This window comes from Cornus florida, unplaced genomic scaffold, assembly GCF_030987335.1.
Source record: "Cornus florida cultivar Cherokee Brave unplaced genomic scaffold, ASM3098733v1 CherokeeBrave_3.0.0_Hap2_Chr02, whole genome shotgun sequence".
Lineage (NCBI taxonomy): Eukaryota > Viridiplantae > Streptophyta > Magnoliopsida > Cornales > Cornaceae > Cornus > Cornus florida.
This window is the reverse complement of record NW_026775572.1, coordinates 30,299,707-30,314,534: the sequence shown is the minus strand read 5'-3', so window position 1 is coordinate 30,314,534 and position 14,828 is coordinate 30,299,707. Positions and strand designations below refer to the sequence as shown.

At 37.2% G+C, this 14,828-nt stretch overlaps 1 pseudogene; it reads left to right on the top strand.

The window, feature by feature from the left end:
- Positions 1-13,361: 13,361 nt before the first annotated feature.
- Positions 13,362-13,460, top strand: LOC132297988 (small nucleolar RNA R71; annotated as a pseudogene).
- The last annotated feature ends 1,368 nt before the right edge of the window (positions 13,461-14,828 follow it).

The window sequence follows — 14,828 nt, the reverse complement described above, 5'->3', positions numbered from 1 at the left end:
TAATGTATTATCTGCCTAACCAACAAATAAACTAAGTGTAGAACAACCCATCAATTCTAAGCATGACCCATCAAACTAGTCACAATTGTAGCACACTATCTAGAGAATCATGGAATTTGCAATAATAAGCCATGGAATATCAAATCAAATAAAGATTGTTTACCTACCTCCAAGCATGAATTAAATTGTAGAACAACCCATCAAGCATAAGTATAATCCGTAAATTAATTGACAAACCCATCTAATAAAAATCATGTCTAGCCATCACTAGATCCTTAATTAATCACACATAGACATGCAACCAACATAGAGAAACTAATGTAGAGATTAATTCCCAAATAACTACACATAAGACAACATGTAATCACAAAGAGAATCAATAGGAAGAATTAAACCATATGAATAATGTGAGACATAATTCCCAATTTAATCACACATAGACATGTAAATGAATTAGAGAATTAATAGGAATAATTAAACCATAGAAATCATAGAAATATACCAAGATTCATTTTATTCAGAAAGCTAGAACACTAATCACATGATATTATTCCCCAAAAAGTATGAAAAAGATAGAGGTTTAGATTACAAACTTGGGGCTCATCCAAGCCCCAAGGAGAAGTCTAGCCAATCATGGAGGAGGTGGGTGTGATCTTGGAACCATTAAGGGCAAGCCCCAAACATGGCTCCATCTTCTTCCTCTTCTTCTTTGTTGAATTCTAGAGAGAAATAGTGTGTAGATCTAGAGATATGTTCTTGGTGCCTCCACTCTTCTCTTTTCTTTTAACCCTATTCTCTAACTTTCTAGAGAGACAAACTAATGAAAATATAGAAATTACAATATAAAAATATGGATCTCCCTACAAAAATGGTTTAATCTCTCATATATATAAGGCTTTGAGAGCCCAAAAATGTGAGAACTCGGCCCTAGGATCTCCCCTTTGAAGCACAGGCCGAGTTGGTTTGAAATGAGCTTTAGATCTGCTTTTTTATTACTTTTACGAACAGTTCGATCGATCCAACTTTTCTTTCATCGATCAGGGTTCGATCAATCCAAATTTTCTCTGATCGATCTCACTTTTCTCCGATCAATCTCACTTTTCTCCGATCGATCTCACTTGGCAGTTTTCTAGCATCAGTCTCTTTTTGCTCCAGATCAGCATCATTTTGCTCCAAATTCTCACAAAGATTTAGTTTGACTCCAAAAAGGCCTTAAAAAACCATTTGTAGCCCGTTTTAACATTATTGACCTGAAAAAAACAAAAACATGAAATTAGACTAAAACGGGAAAATAAGATATAATAAGGTCCTAGAATACTCAAGCTTAAGGGGTTTAAATATGCACTTTTCAGCACTCATCACACCCCCAAACTTAAATATTGCTAGTCCCTAGCAATAAGCTACAAGGAAAAGAATGAAATAAACAACTAAGCAACTACGAACTAGAAAGCAATGAAATGATAACGCCACTTTCGTAGGGAACACGATTGCATTTAGCACATGCAACAAGCTTTTTAAACCTCTAGGTTACCCCTAGTGGACGAGTGAAGTCTCGTGAAGGTTTCCAGAAATGATACCCACAAACATTAAGCTCATTCTCATAAAAGAGGCACCAATATTGCAAACAAGCATTGGGAGAAAACTACCTCAAGTATACAATTTTTCAACCATTCCCAAGCAATCTCCCAAAATCTCAACACCAAACAAGCAAGTATGGTCCTCCACACATCAAGAAAATGATCATGCAAACAAAATAACTCTAGAATTCTTTTTGAGTGGACCAACATCAAGTATGTTGATATCTAAGCCAACTAAGGAAATGATCACATCCTTACCCTCAAACTAGCACACAAATCTAGTACCGATCATCAAGACAAAGAGTGGACCTTTTATTAAAGCTTTATTCATCTAGATACGCTTATTCTTTCCACTCAATTTTTTTTTTTTTTTTTTTTTTGGTACTATCCTAAGGATTAAAGATGGAAGCATAGTGTAATGTGTTGATCTATTAAGCTTTCTAGCGATCCATGAGATCGAGCGTTAGGTCAATGACACCCAAACCAGACGGCTTTAGGGCATTAGGTGTTCAAACACCCCTAAGGACTTACAAGCTCAAATCAATTAGGTTACAAATCAAAACAACCTCCATCTAATTATTTCCCACTTCTTACCTTTTGGGAGAAGTTCTCACTTTTTTATTTGCTTTTGTAACAACTTCTTTTTTTTTCTTTTTTCTTTTTTCTTTTTTCTTTTTTTTTTTTAGCATTCAATTATTAACCTAAAGTTTGGGCCTTCCACCTTTCGGCGAGAGAAATTCAGTGTTTGATGAGGCTAGAATCCTGGCTACTCAATGAAAAGGGTTTGTTATCCACCTTTATCAAGAGTGAAAGCTTTCAATGCACTACTAGCTTAATTGGGATATAACTAATTTAATAATCAACAAAGCATGTACCCCACAAATGAATGCTAGTGTGCGCCTGTGCTAGTGTAGAATCCTAAAGTGAATCTAAAAAAATTACAAAATCAGGATGATGTGGACCACAAATGCAAGCATGATATCAATCTTTCGAAAAATTTACTCCTAAATGGCATCCACAAGGCATAGAAGGAGTATTGAACTCTCAAGCCAAACAATTTTTAAATTCTAAGCAATTTAGTCCTCAAAAGATCAAAATCATAGCTAACATAGATCTATAATCTCAATCATGCAATTAAAGCTAAACTTTAAGTAGAATGCAATAAAGACACCTTACCCCCAAACTTAAACTGTACATTATCTTCAATGTGTAATGAGAACAATGGAAAAGATGGAAATAGTATACCATGGTTGCGAAAACATGAAGCCCGGCAATGATCCAATATGAAAAGGGTCTCCCCCAAACTTGGAATCAACAACCTATTTGAATAACCACACTAACAAACTCACATCAAATATCAAATGGGATAAGAATAATCAAATCATGCATTCTAAGGCAATATAACACAAGATGAAAGAGAGATATGAGATTAAGCCCTGACTAAATCATGAGAGTATACATGACTACATATAAGGGCACAATGGTGAAAAGTTTTTATATTTTTCTTTTTATGAAAGTATGTACAATGAAACAAAATGCAAGAAAAATAAAGAAATAAAAATGAAAATGAACATGATTATGTGAGTTCATGTTATTTGTTTAATTGTTAATTGTTTATATGAGTTCATGTTAGCTGTAATACCCCTAATTTTAAAAAGGACTTAATTGGAATTTAATTATTGTATTTTAGGTGCTTATGTGGATATGTGTTTATGTGAGTTCATGTTATTTGTTTAATTGTTAATTGTTTAAATTGGTAATTGATTTCTTTGTGGTTATTGAATTATATGCTTATGTGGATGTTCGATAATGGGTTAAATTAATTTGGTTGTTTAACTGGCATTGTCTGTTTAATTGAAATTATAAAATAGGTGACTTGAATTGAATGGTCAAATAAATTATTTCAATTAAGATGTTTAATTTATAAAGGATGGGATTGGATGGTATGGAGTAAATGGGTACGGTTAATACCCACGGATGTGTATACATGTATATATGGGTATATAGATATATGTGGACTAATAATAATTATTAACAACTAAATTACATTTTTATTCATTATATAGGGTGTAATATAATTCTAAGGTTTTGTATATGCTCATGGGTTAGCCGACTTAGGGTAGTTTATTTTATTTTTCTTTTCCATCTTCCCTAAGAATTAAAATTAGGTTTTCCTTAAGCCTATATAAATATTACATTAGACGTTGGCTTAGGGATAGAAATCAATAAAACCTTGTGCACAAACAGAGAGTGTTAAGAGAGAAACTGAGAGAAGGGGATAAGGGTTTTGGCCAAAGAATTAGGCTGTACCAAGGATGAAAGTTGAGGGCTATTCAAGGGTTAGAACCAAAGTAGAGGAGTCCCTGACGGCAGTCACGATCGCCGAAAGAACCTAGGAAGAAGATGGTTAAGGTTTCAATTCAAAACCAAGAGGTAAGTTCTATTTTATCTCTCTCCCCATGGCCTATGTCCTTTGCATACCTAGATGGTCTCGAGGATTTTAATTAAATATTAATTGAGTTTTTGCATACGTATTATATGTCAAAGAGATCATCTGTATATGTTTAATGTTTGTCTGAAATATTCCTTGCAAGTTTGGGGGTTCGTCGTCTGTTCTTAAGGTATAACAAATTGGTATTGTTTTAATCGTTGTATTATTTCTTACTGTTGTAAACTAAGGACTGGGGGTGATACTGGATATATTGGTCATCATCCTACCATAAGCTTAGAGAGTGTGCATTAAGGTGAGGGCCAAGTTTTACATTTATAGAAGCCACTACTACTTTCACTAAAAATATAGTTAGGGTGAGTAGGGATCGTCCCAAGGGATTGGAGTTGAATTTGGTTGTGGAATCACAATTAGGGTTAGTAGGTCGAGTGATCAAACAAATAGTTGGTTGGTTGATTAAACTATAGAACAAATTAAACTAAGTAATTGAATGCAACAAAAAGTAAGTAAGAGTAAGCCAAATACACCACAAGGTTAGAGACATGCTACTTGCATTCAAAAGTATGGAACATCAAATAACAAGCATGGATTGTCCTCCCATCTAACAACTATGCTACCACTACACTACAATTAAGCTAATAACATGAAATTAAACTAATTAAGCTAAAGGAGAGGCACAATCCATCAAGAAATGAGCATGCACCATCTAGAAAATTACAAGAGCATTCCATTAAGCACAATGTTTTGACAATCTCTAGATCTATGGCATTAATACACATTGACATGCACCAATAACACAAGAAATAGAGACAAACACATGAACATCTATTCTAGCATACATAGACATGTGGATAGAATGAAATGATCAATTGGAAGCATTAAACCACATAAATCATTGAATAAACAAGATCTATATATATATAAGTGCCAAAACATGTATTACAACACTAATAACACACAAAATCAAGATGTAGAAGCATGCTTGGGGCTAACTCTAGCCCCAAGAGGATGTCTAGCCACTCATGGTAGTGCTTTTCCAACCCTCAAGGGCTAATTCCATGGTAGAGATTTGCTCATTGGTTGATGAAGAGTCTCCAATGGTGTCTTTAGCCTCCTCCTCCTCTAAGCTTGCTCTTCAAGAGTTCTTACAAGGTATGAAATGATTTAATGTGATATGATGTAAAAAGTAATCCTTATCCTTATATAGGTAGGTCAAATGACACACAAAATGAGCTGGGGTCGTGCACAAAATATTCCCCTATGATTGGATAAAGGACAACTTTTGTGAGCTGGAGATTTAACTTTTTCGCACTAGAAGAAGTTCGATCGATCGAACCTTGGACTTGGATCCATCAAACATGGCTGAGATCTATCGAACTGAAGTTGGATCGATCCTCAATGGCGGCGCTTTTTGGATAAAAACAATCTGAGATATTTTGAAGATATTTTTGGGAAAAGGACAAAAGTGGTTGGTAGGGTGGTACAACTGGATAAGATCAATCATTTGGATAAGGACAAGGTAGTTCGATCAATTGAAGAATGATGTTAGATCGATCAAACTTTTGAGATTTCTGAAAATGTCATCATGGCTGTAATCCATCTTGAAGTGTTGAGATCGATCATGTTGGATCGATCGAACTTTGATTTGAGATCGATCGAAGATATTGATTTCCACCTTTTTCTTCCTTTTGCTTCCACTTGGCTCCTTTCTTTGATTCATCCCAGAATTGTTTCATTTCTGCTCTTATTTGGCTGAGTTAGCTTATTTTCTGGATAAGTGCCTGAAATGGGAAATAATACGAAATCAATCTAAAACGGTAAAGTAGGATAGATAAAGGTACTAGAATGCCTAAGCTTAAGGGATTTAAATACGCACTTTTCAGCGCTCATCACACCCCAAAACTTAAATATTGCTAGTCCCTAGCAATGAACTAGAAAGTAAAGGAATGAAATGAATAACTAAACAACTATGAACTGGAAAACAATAAATGGATAACACCACTTTCGTAGGGAACACGATTGCACTTAGCATATGCAACAAACCTTTTAAACCCCTAGGTTACCCCTAGTGGACGAGTGAAGTCTCGTGAGGACTTCCAGAAATGATACCCATAAACATTAAGCTCATTCTCACAAAAGAGACACCACTATTGCAAATAAGCATTGGGAGAAAACTACCTCAAGTATGTAATTTTTCAAACATTTCTAAGCAATCTCCCAAAATCTCAACATCAAGCAAGCAAGTATAGTCCTCCACACATCAAGAAAATGATCATGCAAATCAAAACAACTATAGAATCCTTTTGAGTGGACCGGCATCAAATATGTTGCTATCTAAGCCAACTAAAGAAATGATCACATCCTTACCCTCAAACTAGCATACAAATCTAGTACCGATCATCAAGATAAAAAGTGGACCTTTTATTAAAGCTTTATTATTCTAGGTGCGCTTATTCTTTTCACTCTATTTTTTTTTTTTTCAGGATCAAGGATGGAAGCATGGTGCGATGTGTTGATCTATTAAGCTTTCTAGCGATTCATGAGGTTGAGCATTAGGTCAATGACTCCCAAACCAGACGGCTTTAGGGCATTAGGTGTTCAAACACCCCTAAGGACTAACAAGCTCAAATCAACTAGGCTACAAATCAAAACAGCCTCCATCTAATCATTTCCCACTTCTCACCTTTTGGGAGAAGTCATCACTTTTTATTACTTTTGCAACTTTTTTTTTTTTTTTTTTTTTTTCTTTTTTTTAATCAAGTTCAATTATTAACGTAGAGTTTGGGCCCTCCACCTTTCGGCGCGAGAAGTTCAATGCTTGATGAGGCTAGAATCCCGACTACTTAGTGAAAAGGGGTTGTTATCCACCTTTATCAAGAATGAAAGCTTTCAATGCACTACTAGCTCAATTGAGATATAATAAATTCAATAATCAACAAAGCATGTACCCCATAAATGAATGCTAGTGTGCGCCGGTGCTAGTGTAGAATCTTAGAGTGAATCTCAAAACAATCACAAAATCAAGATGATGTGGACCACACGTGCAAGCATGATATCAATCTTTCAAAAAATTTACTCCTAAATGGCATCCATAAGGCATAGAAGGAGTATTGGACTCTCAAGTCAAGCAATTTTTAAATTTTAAGCAATATAGTCCTCAAAAGATCAAAATCATAGCTAGATATGGACCAATCATAGAGAATGTACAAGTTATGCTCAAAATTTTGAATTTAAAAGCAAACACTATAACATACACCATTACCCCCAAACTTAAATGACATAATGTCCTTAATGTGCAAAGAGAACAAAGGAAAGAGTATACCGGTGCAATTAAGGTAAAGAATGGCTAGGATTGAAGTATCCAAAGTGGGTGGCATGGCCCCCCCCAAACTTGGGATTAACTGTGGTCCTGAAATTTGGCACTCGGATAAACTCATTAGATAACAAAAAGGGATAATCAGTGCACAGTGGACATGCAAGTGTAAATGAAATAAAACAATGAGAGAGGTATAAGGGTAGTCCTGAAAATCGGGTAGCACTCTCTCACTGAAGTCACTGTGATGTACCTGATGGAGTCAAACATACAAAGACAAGAATATAATAGATAACATCCATATCAAAAACATATATAAAGAATATAAAGTATAGAGTACATCAAAAGAGCAAAGCCGACATATCCGGCTGCAAATAATATACAGTGACAAAAATGAAGTATAGAGCACAGAGGTGTAGTATAAAAAGATAGAAGAAACTGGAAATCTCAGGGGGACGGGGTAGGACGGACAGGGCGAGCTCCGCGGATATCCCTAGATAAGTCTCGTAGTGCAGTCATGACATCCGTGCGGAATGTAGCAAAATCAACTCTGTGGGCTACAACATCGGCTCGAATGGCAGCAATATCAGCTCTAATAGCAACCACTGTATCCTCAAGAGCCTGAAGACGCTCTCTAAAGCCGAGGGTCTGACTAGGAGCCTCAGGTACGAATGAATCAAAAGAAAGATCCTGAGTCTGCTCCTCCTCATGTACTGGTGACCCAGCTAGAGAGTGTTGCCCTGCGTCATCTATAGGTAGCTCTAAATCAATGTCTATGTGCTCGGCAGCTGGACCTATTGGTACATCGTCTGCTGCGGGGTCTGCTGCTGCTGCCTCTGCTTTGAGCTCCTCTACAGCCACTATTACATGGCCCTGCAGTCTGGTGATAATAGTATTGTAGCTCTTGTCCCAGTCCTTCTTCAAGAAGTGACAGGAACCTCTCTCAGGGTGCTCCCGAGGATGGAAAGGATATCACTGATCAATTAGTATCTGGGTGATGAGGTGGCCGAATGGGAGAGACTTAGCCCTTCCGGGCTTCTCCTTGCTGATATACTCGTTGAAGAGCTTCCTCATCAGGCTCCAGATGAGCACGAGGATAGATACCCAATGGCCTATATAAAATGCGTAGAGGGCTGTCAAATAGTCTCCTCGCCGGTGAATCTTGTGCCCGACCATATATATGTTCCGAAAAAGAACGGAATCAAAGAACCATAGGTCATCTGGAAGAAAAGTGCAGGTGGCGAAAGTCTCGCCATCGGCATGGTGACCTGTCAAGAAAACTGCCATGTCGGCATAGGAAGTCCTGTATAGCCTCGGATATAGCTCCTGTAGCTCCGGAGGGCATCGGTGTGGACAATGGCATGATCTGGCTAGCGTGTCCACAATAATAGTAATCTGATGGCCATCAATAGTAGTAATCAACTCTGCTGTGGTACGCAGGGACGGTCAGAGGTTTTGGAGAAACATCCGTACTAGCCGCGGGTAGACTGGCTCAGTAACTAGGGCAAGAATAGCTGCAAGGCCCCTTTGGATAATATCATGATAAGCTGATCGGGTCAGCACCGATCTAAAGAAGAAATCTGTGTCGAAAGCTGACTCATGGTCCACTGTCATATGTGCATATCTAGGCGCGCGCCTGTCACGCTCTCGAGCTGGCTAAGCTGGCTGGCGTAGTGGCGATGGTAATGGTGAATGCTCAACTCCAGCATATGATGGAGATGGTGATGGTGCAAACGCAGGCTAAGCCGCAGAAGTGGATGGAATATGATCATCTTCAGCCTCATGAGCAAGTAACTGAGGTGGAGTAGGCTGTAATGGCTCCTCCTGTGTATGAGAGGGCTCTGCTGCTCCTTTATCCTAGGTTGGATATGTCTCTGAGGCCCGTGTTGCCTCTTGGCAACAGTCTTGTGCTTAGTCATGGCCTGAAAAATAATTTAAAAACTTACAAGGAGAGTCAGTGCCAGAATAAAGAATTGAAAGCATAAAATAGAAACATGCATGTCAAGTAAGATAGACAAAACATATAGATGACATGAATCTATGCAAGTGACAGGATATGAAGCATGTTAAACAATGTAAGTAGGAAATGCATCCAATGTGGAATGTCACAGGCATTGGGCGTGAATGAGATAGCATGAACATAATACATGATGAATGAAGTGTGTATACGAGATCTGTGAAGTTCGATCGATCATAAAAAGGTTTGAGATCGTTCTCAAAACATTGATCGATCTGAGAAACTGAAAAAGATGAGTTCGAACGATCTCTAAAGATCAATCTGAGATAAAAGTTCGATCGATCGAACTGTGCGAAGATGAAAACTGAAAGGTCACAGATCTGTGACTTTGGAAGCACGGAGGCCACATGAACAGTGTTGTGGGCCCAATAACTCATCAAATCATCAATCCTACTCACTTTACAAAGCCCATACTCCCAAAATCAATTCAAAACTCAAAATATATAAACATATATACAGATCTATATACATATATACACAACATGCTTCAAGCTCCATCAATGGAGGATATCATCAACAATACATACTAGATCTAGCATGTAGGCAACATGAATTGAACAAATTGAAGCTTGAAATGACAAGATGTGGCTTGGATCTTACCTCAAGTCGCGAGTGAAGATGAAAAGAAGATGGAGATGAAAATCCGAGAGGAGAGAGAAAGAATCAAAGTTTGGATCTCGCCGGAGATTCGCCGGAGAAGATGATGAAGATGGGTGAGTGCAGTGGCGATGAAGGATGAGGGACGAGGGCTTAGAGGGTTGGATCGATTTTATGAATCGATCTTGAGACTCTCAGGTTTTATTTTTAAAAACTTTTCCCGATTAGTTCGATCGATCGAACTGAGATGGTCTCTCTTCAAAGTGTTTTTGGAATTTTTGAATTTTTTTTTTGAAAAATTAAAAACTAAAATTAAAAATTAAAATTGAAAAATAGAAAATATTTTTGGATTTTTGAAAAATAGAATAAAATAAAATAAATAAAATAAAATCTTTTTGGATTTTTGAAATAAATAAAGTAAAAATATTTCTCTTCTTTTTTTTTTTGAAAAATTAAGTAAATAAAAGAAAATCATTTTTTTTTTTTGTATTTATTATTATTATTTTTTTTTTTGGAAAATAAAATGAAATAAAATAAATATTTTTGGATTTTTTTTTTTTTTTTTGAAAATTAAAAAGTCAAATAAAGTCAAACAAAAGTCAAAATAGAGAATTGAAGAACTGAGATCGATCTGAACAAAATGTTCGATCGATCAGACAGAGAGCAAAAATATGCAAATTTTTGGTTCAAAAATTTGGTTAAGTGTTGGAACTTGCAGATCGATCGAACTTTAAAGTTGGATCGATCTAAGAACTTTAGATCGATCTTGAAATGTTTTCGATCGATGAGACAGAGAGTTGAAATATGCAGGTTGATGCAGGCTCAAATTTTTTCCAAGTGTTGGATCTCAAGATCGATCGAACTTGAGGTTTGGATCGATTTAAGGTCTTTTGATCGATCTGAGAATAAGTTCGAACGATGGGACAGAAAGGTGATTTGGATGCAGGTGGATGCAGGTCAAATTTTTTTTTAAGTGTTAGATGCAGATGGAAGTTCGATCGATTGAACTCTTATTTGAAATCGATCGAACTTATGTAAAATGCTCAATCACAACATAAAAGTTCATGCAATCCTAATCACAGTTCCTAGCAATGCATATGAACCAAAAACAAGACATTGGGCTCTACGAAATATCGTGTTAGTCTTTAACGTCTCTAGCAAGACATTGGGCTCTTTTAGCCCGGATCAAAGATCTTGTAATGCATCCCCTCCTTGTTGGGGTGATAGATGCTTTGAACTCCACCCAACAAATGGTTCTTTGAAGAACTTGTTGGATTAAGCTCAAAAGAAACTTTTGATCCCTTGTCAATGCAATCACAATCTTTGGGCTTTTATGCCCTTTCAAAGCAAGAATTTAAAACAACACTTTGAGAATGCAAGGTTGAAGATGATCCTTTTGAAGTTTTGGTCTTACACAAAAGCTCACTTCCTTGACATTGAAGATCATGACATTTATCTACAACATTAACCTCTCCTTCATATTTGTCAAATGAATTGGGTGTGGGATTGAAGATATTCAACTTCACCTTTATGTGGCCAAATGAGATCGTCATTATCCCCGTCCTATAATTGATGTTGGCATTAGCGGTTGTCAAGAAAGGACGGCCAAGGATAACGGGAATTTGGCTTTTAAGATTGGGGACCGGTTCCGTGTCAATGACAAGGAAATCAACGGGGAACAAGAATTTGTCAATCTTAATCAATACATCCTCAATTATACCTCTAGGCTTCTTAATGGATCGGTCGGCAATTTGTAAAACTACTGACGTCGGTTTCAATTCACCTAGGCCCAATTTGACATAAACCGAGTATGAAAGACGGTTAACACTTGCTCCTAAGTCAAGAAGCGCCCGATTAATGATATGATCACCAATGATGCATGAAGTAGTAGGTGAACCGGGGTCCTTAAACTTTGGTAAAGTGTTATGTTGCAAAATTGAGCTCACTTGCTCGGTCAAAACCACTTTTCTTGGTGCTTGGCTCTTTTTCTTCCGCTTTTGGGTGCACAAGTCTTTCAAGAATTTGGCATAAGCCGGAATTTGCTTGATTGCATCCAAAAGTAGAAGGTTGACTTTCACTTGCCTAAACATTTCCATGATTTCATTGGTTTTTGCCTTTTGCTTGTCTTTTGAAATGGATCCTTTTAAGGCATCCGGAAATGGGGCTTTTGGTTCAAAACTCTTTTCAAAAATTTTCGTTGAAGTCTCTTCAACACAAGAAGTTTTTAAATCACTTTGTTTCAAATCATTTTTCAACAAAACGTTTTTTAAATTCATTTTTCAGCAAATCTTTCTTCAAATCATTTTCAAAATCATTCTTCAAATCACATTTTGAAGCTTTCTCATTCACAAGATCATGTATATGTAATGAAGGAGGAATGAGATGTGAAACAGGACGGGTGACAACTTGAGGTTGCACCGGTTCACTCTCTTCATTGGACATTTCAACCTGATTGTCCACAATCCTACCACTTTGCAAGTTAGTCACCGCATTAACATGTTCAATGGTGTAGCCTTCCGATGAGGAATGGGTTTCCATAACACATTGTTGCTTAGGTGGGGCATTCATAGGCATCTTTCCCTTATCTCTTGCATTAAGAGTGCTAGCTATTTGCCCTACTTGGGTTTCTAGTTTCATAATAGATTGAGAGTGAGAATGAAACAATTGAGTGTTAGCCACTAAAGTGCCCAAAGCATTCAAAACTTTTTCTTCAAAGGCAGGACTTCTAGCATTTCCTTGGGAATAAGATTGGTTGGGAAAATGAGAGTTAGCAAATTGATTCCCTTGTGATTGATAAGGTTTATAACCTTGGGATCCTTGGTTTTGAAGTGGAGGTGATTGTTCTTCCCTTGAAAACCGCCTTGGGAAGGGTTTGAACCCTCTCCTTATTTTTTCCAAGAGAAATTCGGATGATTTCTCCAACTTGGATTATAATGAGTACCATAAGGATTGTTCCCTTGGTTCACAAAAACTGCATTGACTTGTTCATTAGGTTCATTTTGCACTTGTCCGTGAGGACAATGAGAAGTAGAATAAAGAACACTAGAACAAGTCATACATGTTTCATTTGATGCACGATGAGAATGGTTAGGGAAGGAAGATACTTGGTTCGCCGAGTTTTGGTTAATAAAAAATTGATCAAACCTTTGAGATAAAGACTTCATTTCAATGGCTATTTCAATTGAATGGTCGACTTGATGTAAGCCAACACTCTTCCTACTTCGTGAATTTCTACCTTTCTTGGATGACAATGTTCTATGCAAAGAATTTTCACTCATGCTTTCATAAAGACGCCGCACGTCATCCTCGTGCCTATCAATGTATGAGCCACCCATGGAAGCATCAACCATGCCTTTGTAATTGTCTGATAAGCTCTCAAAGAAATATTAAACTAATTGCCATTTGGGCATGTCGTGATGTGGACACTTCCTAAGCAATTCATTAAAGCATTCCCATGCCTCATGAAACGTTTCTCCATCCCTATGTGAAAATTCTCGAATTGAGGTTCTCATGGCATTGGTCTTTGAAGCCGAATAGTACTTCTTCAAGAACTCTCGTTGCATTTCTGCCCAAGAAGTGATTGAAAAAGGCCTAAGATTGTTAAACCAATACTTTGCCTTGTCTTTTAAGGTGAATGGAAAAAGTTTGAGTCTTAAGACCTCTTCCGGCATGTCCGTATATTTTACGGTGGAACATACTTCTATAAACTCATCCAAATGCTTGTAAGGTTCTTCACTTGGAAGTCCATGATAGTTAGGAAGTATTTGAATGATTTGTGGCTTAATTTCATAGTGATGTGCTCTAAATGGTGGCAATTAAATGCATGTGGGTGCATTGTATTCATTAGGCATATAGTGATCTCTTAAAGCAAGTGGAGGATTAGCAATTTGAGGTACAACATGGGCACCTTGATTTTGATTTCCTTGAATGATGGGAGGTTATGGAGCATACATTGGCCTTGGCATTCCAAATGGAACTTGGCCTTGTTGTTGTTGTGGTTGGTGAATGAATGGCCTAGGCATGTCTAATGGTGCTTGAATGTTCTCATGATGCACATTTGGATGAAAGATACCTTGTTGGTCTATGTGACCAAGGTCCTCTACATGCTCTTCATTATGGCCTTCCATTGATGTAATGGATTGGGTAGAACTAGAACTTCCTCTTCCCCTAGGATTTCTAACTACGGATTCAAGATGCAAATCAAGAGGGACAAGAGTTGGTCTTAATGATCTACGACCATGCATGCACAATGTAAAAACACACAAACACAATGAATGAACAAACACTTCGACTTCACAACAATTCAATGAATCTTCCTCCACAAACACTTAACCCATACTCCTATGCTTTAACAACAATGATGCAAAGAACAATTAAGAATGCCTCCACGCGGGCTCACGATTTATCTAAGAATTTAAAAACAACAAGCCTCCACGCAGACCGACGATTTAACTAAGGGATTGAGTAAGAAAAAGCTCACAAAGGTCCTTTAGCACTTCAACTCAAAATTTATAGCTTAGCTTAGCAATTTTTTTTTCAAACTTTTAGTATTTTTCCTTGCTTGCTTAGCTCCTTTGCTTGGTGGCTCCTTTGCTTGCCTCCTAGCTCAATGCTCCTTGTCAAAGATGAACAAACACAATAAGTAACAAAAAGAAAAATAAAAACAAAGTAAAGACATGATCAAAAGAGTACTAATTCCTAATGAATTCCACAAATACGACGTTGCCTAATCCCCGGCAACGGCGCCAAAAACTATGGTCATCGTCTTACCATAAGCTTAGAGAGTGTACATTAAGGCGAGGGCCAAGTTTTACATTTATAGAAGCCACTACTACCTTCACTAAAAATATAGTTAGGGTGACTAGGGATCGTCCC